Source organism: Bubalus kerabau, chromosome 7 (assembly GCF_029407905.1).
Source record: "Bubalus kerabau isolate K-KA32 ecotype Philippines breed swamp buffalo chromosome 7, PCC_UOA_SB_1v2, whole genome shotgun sequence".
NCBI lineage: Eukaryota > Metazoa > Chordata > Mammalia > Artiodactyla > Bovidae > Bubalus > Bubalus kerabau.
In genome coordinates this window covers 29,262,455-29,277,355 of record NC_073630.1, presented here as the reverse complement: position 1 = coordinate 29,277,355, position 14,901 = coordinate 29,262,455, and the positions used below count along the sequence as shown (strand labels likewise).

At 43.1% G+C, this 14,901-nt stretch overlaps 1 long non-coding RNA gene across 3 annotated transcripts in view; it reads right to left on the bottom strand.

Annotated features, from left to right (window-relative positions):
* The window catches only part of LOC129657174 (uncharacterized), a 67,181-nt gene that overhangs the window by 40,280 nt on the left and 12,000 nt on the right, over nucleotides 1-14,901 (bottom strand). For 2 of the 3 annotated variants that reach the window (XR_008716579.1, XR_008716580.1), the window contains exon 3: nucleotides 2,824-2,962. This is a non-coding gene — a long non-coding RNA (uncharacterized LOC129657174). Of the gene's footprint in view, nucleotides 1-2,823; nucleotides 2,963-13,999; nucleotides 14,146-14,901 lie in introns of all 3 variants that reach the window. The other variant, XR_008716578.1, reaches the window with a different exon arrangement.

The following is a 14,901-nucleotide window of genomic DNA, read 5'->3' as shown; positions in this document are numbered from 1 at the left end:
CTGCAGTCCATGGGGTCGCTAGGAGTCAGACACAACTGAGCTACTTCACTTTCACTTTTCACTTTCATGCATTGGAGAAGGAAATGACAACCCACTCCAGTGTTCTTGCCTGGAGAATCCCAGGGACGGGGGAGCCTGGTGGGCTGCCGTCTATGGGGTTGCACAGAGTCAGACACGACTGAAGTGACTTAGCAGCAGCAGCAGACTTCCCTGTCCTTCATTGTCTCCTGCTGCTTGCTCAAACTCATGCCCATTGAATCAGTGATGCCATCTAACCATCTCATCCTCTGCCACCCCCTTCTCCTCTTGCTCTCAATCTTTCCCAGCATCAGGGTCTTCTCCCATGAGTCTGGCCTTTTTTTGCATATTCATTTTCCCTACAGAAACTTTCTTATCAGATACTTGTTTTAATTGGCTGAGCACGTGCAACATGTTGCCCATAACACAGAAAGGTCATGGCTGCATATTCTCTATTCTAGCGTCAAAGCTACAGATGACAGACCATGTGAGCCCCACACAGTAGCTTAATCCACATAAAGACAGTGGTGATCTCCCACTGTTGGTGGGAAGTTCACAGTCAGGTAGCATTCTCACACATTATTAGAGGCAAACGAGAGGAGGCGGTGATTCTGCTCATTCATTCATTTAGGGGAATCCTGGCTCCTCTCCTCTCACTAGTTATATGGCCTAGGTAAGTAATTTAAGCTCTTTGCCTAGATTCCTGAACTGGAAACTGGGGAATAAATAAGGCACTCACTTCAGAGGGCTGTGATGAATAATAAATGAGACAATCCACTTCAAGGCCTAAAATGGTGCCTGGTGAACATGCTTGAAATGGTAGCTGTCAATTAATTAGACAAAAAACTGAGTGCCAATATGTTCATTGATTGAATGAACCAAACATCTAGAGTTCATGTCTCTGAGCTCTCTTTCTCTGCAGCGCTCCTCCGCTAAGCACACCAGCTGTGGGAACCCTGCATCAGTCTGACCCAGCCACATAAACCAAGCACACTGGTATTCCCTGGCCTTTGGCGGAATGAAGGCGCTTTGAAGGTTTCTGACCCTGCCAAGTGTTGCTGGCTAAAGAGAGGACTTGTCAGCGTCCCAAGGGTGGGAGATGACTGCAACAGCCATCTAGCCGGCCTCCCGTGCCCCAGCATTGCCCCCACTTCAGGGCACTCTCCACAGAGCCGTGGGCAGATCTTTGTGAAGGTGTGAGTTAGGTCACATCACTTCCGTGATCATCTTTGAAAGGCCTCTCCCTGAGTTTCAATGACAAATCCTCAATTGCTGACCAAGCTCTCAGCCTCCTACCCCGCGCCTGCTCTCCACCATCTCCCTGCCCATCCCCCACCCCAGTCCATACTCCAGACTTGACCTTTGTTGGTCAGCTCTCCAAGCAGCACTTTCTCTTTATCCATAGATAAAGGCCTGCCTCGACCTTGGAGTTCCCTCTGCCTGGACTGTTTCCTCTTTTCTCATCACTTGGCTAGCTCTCACTTCACCTGGGGAACACTCTGATTCCCAGACCAGATTACATTCTCCCGCTCTGCTCTCCTACAGCATCTAGCTCTTCCCCACCATCACTGCAGTCTGTAGTAATTATCTGCTTAAAGTCTGTCTTTCCCAACAGAGCATAATCTTGCTGGGGTCACCAGAATGCCTGCCTTGGTCTTGGTGGAATCCTGAAAGCCTCCCATAGTGCCTGGCTCACAGTGTCTCTCAACACACTGGCTGAAAGAATGAGTTAAAAAATTAAAGAATAAAGTCCCAAAGGGTGGGGGGAACCAAAATGAGTCTCCACTCCAAGCATAAATCTGCATTCACTAAAACAGAGGGGGAGCAGAGAATAAGAGGGATACACAGGCAGCCCCCCGTGCCTCAGTTTCCCCATCTGTAACTGAGGACGCTGAAAAGCCTATCTTACAAGGCTCTTGTGAGGATTAAATGAATCAACAGGAATAAAGCACTTAGAACAGGATGTGACATATGCTGGCACTGTACATGATTATTATTTTCATTATTCACATGGGGCATTTTTCCTGGATGGTGTAACTCATTCCACACAGCAAATGCGTGAGCAGCTTACTGAAGCATGCATGCCCAGGAAGGGGAGCCTGAGGACTGGCGGGCAGTGTGCAATGCCCCATCCTAGAGGGGTACCAAACCGGAATGGCTGAGGCTGCTCCTCCCTGAAGTGTCCTGTTATCTCCAACATGGTCCTGATGTGGAAGTTACGACCCTGCTCTCAGGAAATGCACATAACTCACTGCTGTATTTTCAGCCCATCTGGAGAGCTGGGACCAATGAGTATTCTGTCTTTATCCTTCCCAGTCCCCAAGAATAACACATCAAAGAGCATGTTTGCATCCCTACAACAGATAACAGCACTGCCATAAGCTTCAGGGGCCACGCACGCTACAGACAGAATGAATTAATAATTTCATGTATTTATAAAATATAAATTAACCCAAGAAATGTATAACTCCAAGTGAAATTCCAGCTTTTTAAAAGTGAACAGAGAGAGACACTTTGATAAATAAAAGGTTAGTAAATGTTCATCATGTGGCATCACCAAATTGGAATTTATCACATGGAATGAATCGTTCCTCTCTGATAGATAAATGTAGTTACACAGAAGCATCAGTCTCTGGGGATGAGGAGGGTACAGAATCCAGACAATTGATTTTTTAAATTACATTTGATTATTTGATGCCCTTTTTAACAATAAAAAAGCAAACAGAATGATCAGTAAGGATTCTGAAGGCTCTTCTGCATTTATATAAGCACAGCAAATTACCTGTAAAAACCATGGGCATTTACCTCTGTCTTCGTGTATAATATACCATGTCTGTGTGGGACCCAGTTTGCTTTGATGGTAAACAGCTCTTTTCTCTGAAACCTTGCTTTCTCTTGCTCTGCTCTGGGTTGAGAGGTTCCCTTAATAGCCAAACTAGTTCTCCTGGAAAAAGAAAAAGAAAGTAGTGAGAGAAATGTATGTATCAGACTTCTTTCTTTTCCATAATACTGTAATGATAATTTACATTCATATTCAAAGATATAAAGATCCATATACTAGCTTTGTAGAGAAGTAGTCAAAACATAAAGCAGTCCTCTACCATATATATTTAGTGTTATACTAAATATATCACAGCAAAGACAAAAAAAATGTATGAGTCTATTACCCAAAGACATAGTATACTAAAAATTATCCTTTTTCCTTCCTGGGTCTCAACTCCAAAACAGAACAGTATGCATATGGACAAAAATCCTGCAGATATTTATTTACATTGATTATTTATTACTGAGATTGGGGATTATTTTGTTGCTAAATAGGCTTGAAGGGCTTCCCTGGTGGCTCAGTGGTAAAGAATCTGCCTGCCAGTGCAGGAGACCTGAGTTCAATCCCTGGGTTAGGAAGATCCCCTGGATGAGGGCATGGCAACCCACTCCAGTATTCTTGCCTGGAGAATCCCATGGACAGAGGAGCCTGGTGGGCTACAGTCCATGGGGTCACAAAGAGTTGGACATGACTTAGTGACTAAACAACAACAAACAGGTTTGAGGAGAAGGCAATGGCACCCCACTCCAGTACTCTTGCCTAGCAAATCCCATGGATGGAGGAGCCTGGTAGGCTGCAGTCCATGGGGTCGCAAAGAGTCAGACACGACTGAGCGACTTCACTTTCACTTTTCACTTTCCTGCATTGGAGAAGAAAATGGCAACCCACTCCAGTGTTCTTGCCTGGAGAATCCCAGGGGCGGTGGACCCTGATGGGCTGCCATCTATGGGGTCACACAGAGTCAGACACGACTGAAGCGACTTAGCAGCAGCAGCATGTTTATCTATGAGCTATTTCCAAACATTATTAAGGATATATCATTAGAAAAGAGAGCAACTAAATAACTTAAGTTTCTATTTTCCTCATTAATAGTTTCATTGAAAACCTGAAATAACATTAATAACAACAGTTTATATATATAGCAGGATTTTTTAACTACAGTAGAAAAAAAATGAAATTTAAAAAAGAAGGCATCATTAGCATCACCTCCAGGTTCAAAAAAAAAAAAGTGAGCTGAGATGGAAGGCCTTACTATATAAAAATCAAGAATTCTTTTTTCCATACTGAAAAATGGGTCAAGTTTTGCTGAGGTTAACACCATTGACTGAAAAATGTTAATTACAATAAATCTCCAGAAACACCCTGAGCTGGAATCTCCCCCTGTAGCTCAGGAGGATCTGTGGAGCAGATCAAGGAGCTTGCCCCTGCCCTCTTCTCCTGTTCTCTGGCTCTTTCTGAATGTTCCCAGGTGAGCTAGAAAATTCCCTTTTGGCAGCAGAGCCTGGAAGTGGCACCCAGAAGGGCCCACGGTTGCCCTTAGTGGAAGCTCCTTAAGGGCTCCCTAGACACACAGCAGTGAGCCAGAGACTCACCCAGAGCCAGGCCAGTGAGCTCGGCCCCAGTCGGGCCGCCGGCTTCTCGGCAGTGCCCGCCAGGGCAGACACTCCCACGCTGCAGCCACACACCTAGCCGCCTGAGAGAAGGGAGGAGATCCTTCCTGCTCCACACTCCTCCACCCGCCTGGCGCACCTGAGCCAAGTCCAACTTCCCACTGCCACACCCAGGAAATCCAAGCTGCGCACAGAATCGAATAGCAATGCACGGAAAGGCGAGGCAGCGGATCAGTGTGTGGCGTCTATACCTCACAGAATCCCGATCACTGAGGCTTCTCCCCAGAACTTTCCCTTCGCGGCTCACCACATATGTGCTAATACCAAGCTGTGGCCTCAAACTGTGTGCTAGGTATAAAGCTCATGTGAGACCAGGGAGAACGGGAGTTGGCCAGGGATACAAGCTACCTTTTATTAGAAATTTTATTGTACTGAGAGCTATGCATACATTATCTCTGGAAGTTTCTGTGATCACTCTAGTCTATATAATTGATGCTCAGAGACATTAAGTAACTTGCCCAAGATCACACAGTTGGTAACTATCTGAGCTAGGTTTGAACCCAGATTTGTAATACCTCGTGCCTTTAACCACCAGGGGAGGGGGAGGGAGGGGAGCCCATCCTGCTTATCTTGGTAGGTTACGCAAATGTGGACGGTAAGAAAAAGAACCCATTTATTGACTTAACAAGCAACAGTTTCATCAAAATACGTACAACAGCGTTATCAACAGCATGTGAAGGCGAGACATTAACAAAGGCCCAAAGAAATGTTGGTTTGCCTTTATATTAAAAACACACACATACATACACACACACACAATTAGGTGAGACTAATGGAACAGTGCAAATACAGCAAGGCACATGTAGGGCAGAAAGAGCATGAATCATGTGATCACATGATCTGATTCTGTGGTCATAAGGGTTTTCCTCCAGCCATACAAGAGCCTGCATGGTTAACCCCAGAGACTGTGAAGAGCAAGGTTGCTGCCTCCCTCTGTGGGTTAACCAAAGAGCAGTACTGCTAAGCACGACGTGGTTTCCTGATGGGATCCCAGAACAGAAAATGACATGAATGGAAACACTAGTGAGAGTTGAGTGAAGTCTGCTGCTGCTAAGTCGCTTCAGTCGCAGTGTCCGACTCTGCGACCCTATGGACAGCAGCCCTCCGGGTTCCTCTGTCCACAGGATTCTCCAGGCAAGAATACTGGAGTGGGCTGCCATTTCCTTCTCCCAAGAGTAAAGTCTAGAGTTTAGTTAAAAGTAACGTACCAATGTTAGTTTCTATTTTGACAAATGTTCCATAGTTGTTTACAATGATTGATATTAGGGCGAACTGGGTAAAGGGAATACAAGAACACTGTACCACTTTTGAAGCTTTTCTGTAAAATAAACAAGTATTGCAAAATGTAAGATTTGCTTTTAAAAAGTTAAGTAAAATTTAAATATAAAAATGAGAGAGAGAAAGAGAGAATGTAATCCTAGAGACTAGAAAATTATCTTGCTGTCCTCTTACTATATCCAAAGGGGACCACTATGCAGGGTGATTTTGCAAATGTTTTTCATTTTTTATGTTACTAATAGTATCATACGGATGCAAAATCCCTGGCTGTGTATATTTAAATAAAGAAGAAGATGATTCTCAAAGATCAGAAATATTTATATATGTTAAGTCAGTCAAAATCTTGCTTTGTCTGAATAACTCTCTGGGGAGCTTACCCTCTTGCTAGTAAATCATTAGCAGGAATTCTCTTTCCAGGAGTGAGTATTAAAAGAATCTGCCACTAGACATAAAAGAAGACTTGGAAAAAAACGGCAAAAAATACCATGTCCTGAGATAAAGACTTCATATTCTAAAATTCAATTCTCCCTATATCAACCTGTAAACATAATGTGCTTCCAACAAAAGGCTAACTATTTTTGTGGGGGAACTAGACAAGCTGATTTCAACAGCCATAAGCAAGCAGTAATAGCCATGAAAATCTGGAGAAAAAATAGTAATAGGAGAGAGCCAGCTCTACAAGATTTAAAAGTACATAAAGAAACTACAGTTTTAAAAGCAAAGTGGTACTGACTTTGACTAGAAAACTGATCAATGACATAAAACAGAATATCCAGAAACAGAACTAAATTCCTGAAGTAATTTAATACATATAATAGTAACTTGTCAAAACATTAATGGAAAGATATATTATTTAATAGGTGATGCTGAAGCAAACAGATGGCACTATATATAATACTAGTTAGGCTGGTTTTCTACCTTATACCTTCCATCAAATAAATTCCAGACACACCAAATATTAATTCATAAACAAAAAGATAAAAACACGGAAGGATTTTTTAAAAATAAACTACAGTATTTTGGGAAAAGTCTCTTTAAGTATAATATAAAACCCTTATGTCATAAAAAATAAAGGCCTGGATATCTGACTACATGAAAACAAAAATTTTCTGCATAGTGAAGGGAGAGGGATAAACAAAGTAAAATACACTCAGCACACTGGTAAATATGTTTGTGATTCATATTCCAGGAAAGAAGATGAACATTATTAATATATAAAGAGCTGTAACAAATCAATAAGGAAAAGAACAAAATTCAACAGAAAAATGGGCGAAAGGATATATATGTACAGTTCACAGAACCGGAAACACAAAGAACCCTTTAAACTGAGGCAAATATGTTCATCTTTAAGGGGAGTCAACATTAAACTGCATCAAAGCTCCATTTCCACTTTCTAGACTGGCATAAATCCAGAAGTGTAATATCATACAATGCTACAAAGGATGTGAAGAAAGAAGCGCTCCCTTATACATGACTGGAGGGGGTATATACATGATATTCATGTAAAGCAAGGCAATACAATCTCAAACAGAAGCACATTCTGACTTGGTAAGTCCAATTCTAGTTGTTTATCCTCTAGGCATACTCTCACAATCGCAAAATTCCACAGCTAAAAGAACATTAATTGCCACATTGTTGGTGATAGCAAAAGACTGGAAACTACCTAAATATCTGTTGATAGAGGACAAATTAAATAAACTAGGGTACATATAACGGAATGCTATGCTGCAGATAAAAAGACTGAAGCAATTCTATGAGGACTGAGAGGAAAAAAACCTCCAAAATATGTTAAGTGAAAAAAGCAAACAATTGAACAACATGCTGTTGTTTGGAGTGGTGGTGGGGGGCGTATATTTATAAATGGATATAAAAATCTGTGTAGGAGAACAGCTGGCTAGGGGGACAAATGTAGAAAGAGATTTGGTGACAGTACTCTGTAAGATTACTCTTTTGGCCTCTTGAATTATTTTATAATGAACTATAAGTCCATTTTAAATAAGGAAGATAAACAAAGTTAATTTTATATGAAACTCCATCAAATGCTCTGTAACTACATAAATGCATTTCTGAGAAGAAAGTGAAAACAAACAAAGCCACCTGGGTCTTCAGGCCCCTGTCCCTGATCCTCAGCAGTCTCCACCCTCTCCCTAGGAAAACAATGCAGTGTTAAACCCTCAAAGCCTCTCAGCTCCGTTGTTACGGTAATTGTGTTTACTCTTTTCCAAACAAAGTCATTAGAATCAGAAAAGTAAACGTGCTCAGTCCTCATGTTCTTTGATGTCATCTTCCTCCTTGCTCCCAGTGTGGGACTCCGCAGCCCAAGGCACCATGGCCCAGAGCCTGATACACAAATTCCATAAGCACACAAAGCCTGATGCACAAATTCTATAAGCATTGCCATAGCTACACCATACGGCTTGTGATCGTGATGCAAAACAAACAAAACATAAGGAAAAACTAATCTGAAATAAAAAAACACAAGCTATGGGGATTTTTCTGCCCTTTGAACACCTGCAGAGATTATGAAACTGTGGAGTGTTTTAAAATTTCAGAACAATTTTTCAGCGTGACCAAGTCCCAGATACAAGACCATTCTCTTTCCTGAAAATAATATCTGATCAAGGCAAATGGTATGTTGAAACAGTAAGAGCCAGTGTCTGTGCCACCTGAGCCAATCAGATGCTTTCCCTCTAGGTGACCCTTGTTAAACATCACCTCAGCTCTAAATATGATTTTAGGATTTCAGGTTCCTAAGACTCCAAAGCTGGTGGCTGTGTAGTCATGCTGACTGGATCTACACAGGGGAAAGATAGAGCCATCCCTGCCCTATCAGATGAGTTATTCGACTCATCCAGATAAAGCACTCTGGTCAATGGGACACCTACGGGCTCCTCCACTCCAAACCTCCCAGGGATCAGTCAGTTCTCACTTTGTGGGGTCCTGAGTCTACTTTCCTGGAGCTTCGGCTGCTTCTTTTGTTGTTTCTCCCTTTTTAACACTCCCTTTCACCTCAATTCCTTATAGCAAAAAGTTTGAAGTTGGAAGGGATTTAAGAAGGAAAAAAAATAGAAAACAATCCAAAAGAAATTTGCTAGAATATCTTTTGCTCATTTAACACCCTGAGGTTAAGCTTCTCTAACGGCATGTAAATCCTTGGGCTTTTTTTCTTTACTTTATGTACTTGCAATAAAAACATTCCTTCAGATGTTAGAAATTCTAACTAAAACAAGAACAAAGAGTGTTCCTTCTTTTCAGCTCTCCACCCAAAGTTATCATTGTAAATCAAGGTAAGAAAGTAAATTAACTACTGGCATTTAAATGTTTGCTGTCCCAAATATTTATTCTTTCCCACTCCCCCAAATTTGTTTCATACAAAACAATGCTCATAAAAACAATAAATATTCATTCTTTATCTACCAAAATTTTTAGATCAAAGTCCTGTGTGGCCCAAATCCTGAATAGCAAAAAGTAATGCTGTTTGTTCAGCAGGAAGCCTTCAACTTCCCAACAGCAACCTGACCAAGTTTGCTTTCCACTTAACTTTTAAGTGCTGGTGTGCTAGGAATAAACGTAAGAACATGATGAGCACTTCACATTTGCATAGAGCATTGTGAGTTTCTTGTTGTTGTTTAGTCGCTAAGTCCTGTCCAACTCTTTTTTGACCCCACGGACTGTAGCCTGCCAGGCTCCTCTGTCCGTGGGACTTCCCAGGCAAAAATACTGGAGTGGGTTGCCATTTCCTTCTCCAGGGTATCTTCCCTACCCAGGGATCGAACCTGGGTCTCCTGATTAGGCAGGCAGATTCTTTACCATTGAGCCACCAGGGAAGCTAAACGTCGTTTCACTTAGCTCTTCATGTACGGTGTGCCAGTGTACGGCAAAGCCCGCGGCACCCTCCGCCGTGTGGTCTGTCCGTATCTGCCTCCCATTACTAGAATGTAAACTCCAGGGAGGAACTAGGTCTACTCTACCTGAGCAATCTCAGAGCTGGAACCACATGCATTTTTTAAACTGACAAGAGTGCTGATGTTTTATTCTTTTCTTGGGCTCATAAAACTGCTACGGGCACCCACTCACGCTCCCCAGCAAAGAACTAGGGTCTCCATTTTCCCTGCCGCATTCCTACTTCTCTGCCAGCTCCATTTAGGCTGAACATTTGTGGAGAGCTGTTGAGAACCTCCGAGAAGAGGCTCCCCTACCCCCAGTCCTGAGGGGCACAAACCATCCCCACCCTTACCAGCTCTGACTTGCCAGAGCCTCACTGTCCTCCCTGACTTGTGGTGCCCCCGAGAGTGCCCCCCTCCAACACGGGCACACACACACACATGCACACAATTGCCACACTCAGATGACCAGACAGCCCCTGGCTTTCCATCCAGATCTACAGAAGGATTCCCATGGTGTGTACACCTTTCTGCTGGTCCCCTAAGAGCTCTGCGTTTCCCTGAGAAGTACCTGTTCCCAGAGATTTTGTCTGTCTCTTTGCCTTGTTCAGGGACAAAGCTGTTGTCTCTGGGGACATGGTCTTGTGTGATGAACTTGGCAAACAACTTTAAAATGACTGTGGAGGATCCAGCCAGGGCAGATTAGTCAAGGGTAGATACATGTGCCCACCCCTGCAAACTGCTTTGTCTTTCAAGCGCCCTGGGGCATCTCTTTCAGAGAGTACAGAAGAGAGGATGGAGATTAAGTCATAGACCTGGCGGCCTCCCAGGTGGTGCTAGTGGTAAAGAACCTGCCCGCCAACGCAGGACACCTAAGAGACATGGGTTTGATCTCTGGGTCAGGAAAACCCTATGGAGGAGGGCATGGCAACCCACTCCAGTATTCTTGCCTGGAGAATCCCCATGGACAGAGGAGCCCGGGGGGCCACAGTCTATAGAGTCGCAAAGAGTTGGACAAGACTGAAGCAATTTAGCACACACGCAAACACAGAGACTTGGTAAACTGCTTTTAGTGAGATGGATTACCATCCCACCAAATTATTTAGGGACACGTACATATTGCTGGACTACTGAGCCATCATATGTTACTTGCTTCCAGTGAGTCAAATGTAAGACACAGCCTCCACCTTCAATGTCCCTCATCAGAGGCAGTAGAGGGCACAGGCCCCAGGTCTCAGATCTGCCATAAATCCATCTGGATGACCTGTAGCCTAGCTTTGAGCTTCAGTTTTCATTCCGTGAGATGCTGTTACTCTGCTTTGCAGATTACTTCCAGGATTGGACATGACGTGTGACACACAGGGCGGAAGGCAGGAGGGAAAGATTCAGCAAATAACAGGCCTACTTACATTGTTTTTTAAGAGCTTGCTGAGATGCATGGTCCATGCTCTCAGGAGACTTACGGACATAAGTGGAGGGGGCAAAAGTGTAAATATTACATAGGCCCCAGAATGGACCTCGCCATAGGGTGAAGCCCCAGGATGTGGAGCAAAGGAAGCATGGGCCTGCCTTCTGGGGTGGGGAAGTCCTTCATAGAAGAGGCGACAAGGGGACTTCCCGGGAGTCCAGTGATTAAGACTCCACACACCCACTGCAGGCGGTGTGGGTTTGAACCCTGCTCAGGAAATTAGGATGCCATATGCAGCACATCTTGGCCAGATTGGAAAAAAAAAAAGAGGTCACACAACCTGAGCCATGAAGGATGTTTAATTGAGGACAAGCGAAGACTGGAATGGCATTGCAGGTGGAGGGAATGGCATAAGCAAAGGCCTGGAGGTTCAGAACACCTGGAGCCTATAGGATAAGCCTGAGTCATGTGGCATAAGCCTGTAGGGTGGGAGACAGGAAGCCTGAAGAGAAGCAGAGGCAGAGTAGAGTGAATTTTTAAGCCCTTAGGTGCAACAGGGGGTATTCATTGAATTGTGTTTCCTCTTGAAAGCCTTTCTTTTTATTTTTAATTGGAAAAATAACATGCTCATTGTTTAAGAAAAAAATCCAGTCATATAAAAGCAATAAAATAAACCATCCTGCCCCATTCCCTAGAGGTTAACAGTTTAGTATTTATCCTGGACTATTCACTGAAGGGTGTTTTAGAAACACTTTTCAGTGTGTTTTTTTAAAAAAAATTTTATATATAAAAAAAAATCTGATTTTTTATTTAAAATAAAAATTACTCTTGGTATAAGGCAGTGGGTAGGGTGACTGAAGGTGGGGAGACTTCCCCAGTGCAAGGGGCTCAAACACCACAGGCCCTGTGTGGAGACCGTGCTGTGGGGCAAGAGGAGGGAGCTTGAGTCCTCATCAGCTGCAAGAGTGACAGAGAGTGAGAAGTCAAGCAGGACATTTTGATTTCTGCTTAAATTAATGAGACTGGATCTACGAAGAAACACAGGTATGTGGGGTGAAATTATGAGCATAACTCTGGACATGAGAAGTGTGGTGTGGCTTGGGACATCCAGGAAAGGAAGTCATATATCTGGGGTTAAGGATAGGAATCGGACTTAAATAAGTAGGCGTGCAGGAGATTTCGTGTGATGGTGAGATTACTCAGGTAGAAGCAGAGGAAGGCCCACATTTAAGAATTGAGCAGAGATGGGGGCCTTTACAAGGATGAAAAGGAGCTGACCCAGGAGGGGAGATAGGAGAGCATGCCACAGTCAGTGAGGCTCCTTCCAGAAGGATCTGCAGTGTCTAATGCTGAGTAATTTGACTCAAGTGAAAATGAGCTTTGCTCATAGGAGTCAGGGAGCTTTACTGGAATGGCTTCAGCACATCATTTGCATATATTATTAGAAAAGAGCAGGAAGGAAATATAACACAATGTCAACAGTACTTATTTCTGCACGTTGAGGTTATGGGTGATAGCTATTTCCTTCTGTTCCTAGAAAAAAGATGAGGGGTAACAGAGGAAGAAGAAGATGCTGTATTCCAAAAGGAAACATTTAAAAATTATATCATTAAAGCAAATTTATTCAATATGTCCAAGCATTTAAAATTGTAAGGGAAGACAATAACTTTATGGGGAAAACAGCATAAAATAATATTGCCACTATGTTACTGCTTGCTGTTTTGCAAAGCATGAAGCATGAAGCGTGGCAGAAAACTCCCTACACAAAGCATGGTAGGAAACTCTCTGCTTCCCCCAAAAGATCCCACAAAGTCAACTCAGGAACCCACAGCAGGGTGTTCCCCAAATTTCAGGCATTTAGTCCATGAATTTTGTCAATTCCCTTTACCACTAGTCCTGCTATTTAATAAACACTGCATTTAAACAAACTCATTTTTTAAACTTAAATGGATTCATTTCTGTCACAATAGTAAATATAAAATAATTAGCATAATACATAGAAGATAACTGAAAAATTAGTATACTGAAAACAAAACAATTGTTAGTAATTCTAGCAAGATGCTCTCAATAACCCAAGATATCCAGCTTGAGTCCTGAACTAGCTCTCCGGTAATAAGGAAGATCAACACTTATTGCTGTTGTTCGGTCGCTAAGTCATGTCCAACTCTTTGCACACCCAGAGACTGCAGCATGCCAGGCTCCTCTGTCCTCTACTATCTCTTGGAGTTTGCTCAAATTCATGTCCATTGAGTCGGTGATGCTATCTAGCCATCTCATCCTCTGCCACCCCCTTCTCCTTTTGCCTTCAGTCTGTCCCAGCATCAGGGTAAGAATGACTGGGCTCTTTGCATCAGGTGACCAAAGTATTAGAGCTTCAGTTTTCCTGGTCAGTGGTAAAGAATCCGCCCACCAATGCAGGAGACACAGGTTCCATCCTTGAGTGGGTAAGATCTCCTAGAGAAGGAAATGGCAACCCACTCCAGTATTTTTGCCTGGGAAAACCCAGGGACAGAGGAACCTGGCGGGCTACATGGGGGTGCAAAGAGTTGGACGTGACTTAGTGACTAAACAACAATAACCATCAACAGCACTAGAAGTAGTTAAAGCCTTACTGGTAGTGTAGTTTGGGTTTAAGAATTCCATTGCAAATCATTTACTTGAAAGGAGAAGGAAACATAGAAACACAAATAAAAGAGTTGGGAAGCGAGAGAGAAAAGGGAAGGAAGCCAATAAATGATGTATTATCAAGCCAGTGATCACTCTGGACAACTGGGGCTTAACCCCCCTGAGCAAACTCTGGGAACCAGTGCAGAACACACCTCAGAACCAACCCACACCGTGGGTGAGAGAGCTGGGGTAGCTGAACACCAAACACTGTTAAAGGTTGATCGTGGGGATATGAATTTCCTAGCATTACCAGGCTGTCTCGAGGGCAGCAAAGCAGGCCCCAGAGGCAAGAGATGAACTTAGGCAAAGAATACAAGTGCTGCAGCTGGAAGGCACTTGATAAAGGTGGCAACGTGGACAGGGCTCCAACAGAGGCTGCTACATACCAGACTGAGGCTGCAAGAGAATACAAAAGGAAAGCGTGTACATTTGTCAATGCCAATCTCCCAGTTCATCCCACACCCACCCTCCCCCTTGAGACTGACATTGAGATGATTTACAACTACCATATATAAAATAGACAACCAACGAGAACCCACCGTATAGCACAGGGAGCTCGATTCAATGTGATGACCTACATGGGAAGGAGATCTAAAAAAGAAGTGATATACATATACTTACACTGATTGACTTTGCTGTATGGCAGAAAAAACAACACTGTAAAGCAACTATACTCCAATAAAAAATTTTTTTTAATAAATAAAAGGAAGTTCTCTCATTGCTTGAGTCAAAGGAATTTACGGAGAACCTGTTAATCACTCAAAATCATCTCCCACACCACCAAGCTAAGGTTCCCCTAGCCCAGGAAATCAGATAACCTAGTAAGTCTGAAGTAATTCGGAAGGTGTTGAGCCTAACCCAACAACTGTCCTGAGGAGCCTGGTCAAATCTCATCCATACCAGCTTACTGAAAAAACAGTAATATTTTCCAATATTTTAAAATTTAGGTTTATTTTCCTCCCTATCCATTAAAAATAGCCTCATCATATCTGCCTGCCCAACAGAGTGGTCAAAAAGTGTCTTCTGTATGGGAGCAAGTCATTAGGACGAAAATCTGTGTTGACAACATAGACAAATGAGAGTATGCTCGGTCATTCTAAAAAGGACTTTTTAACCCTTAAAAGAAAAGACAGTAAATTCCTTCGAGTAATA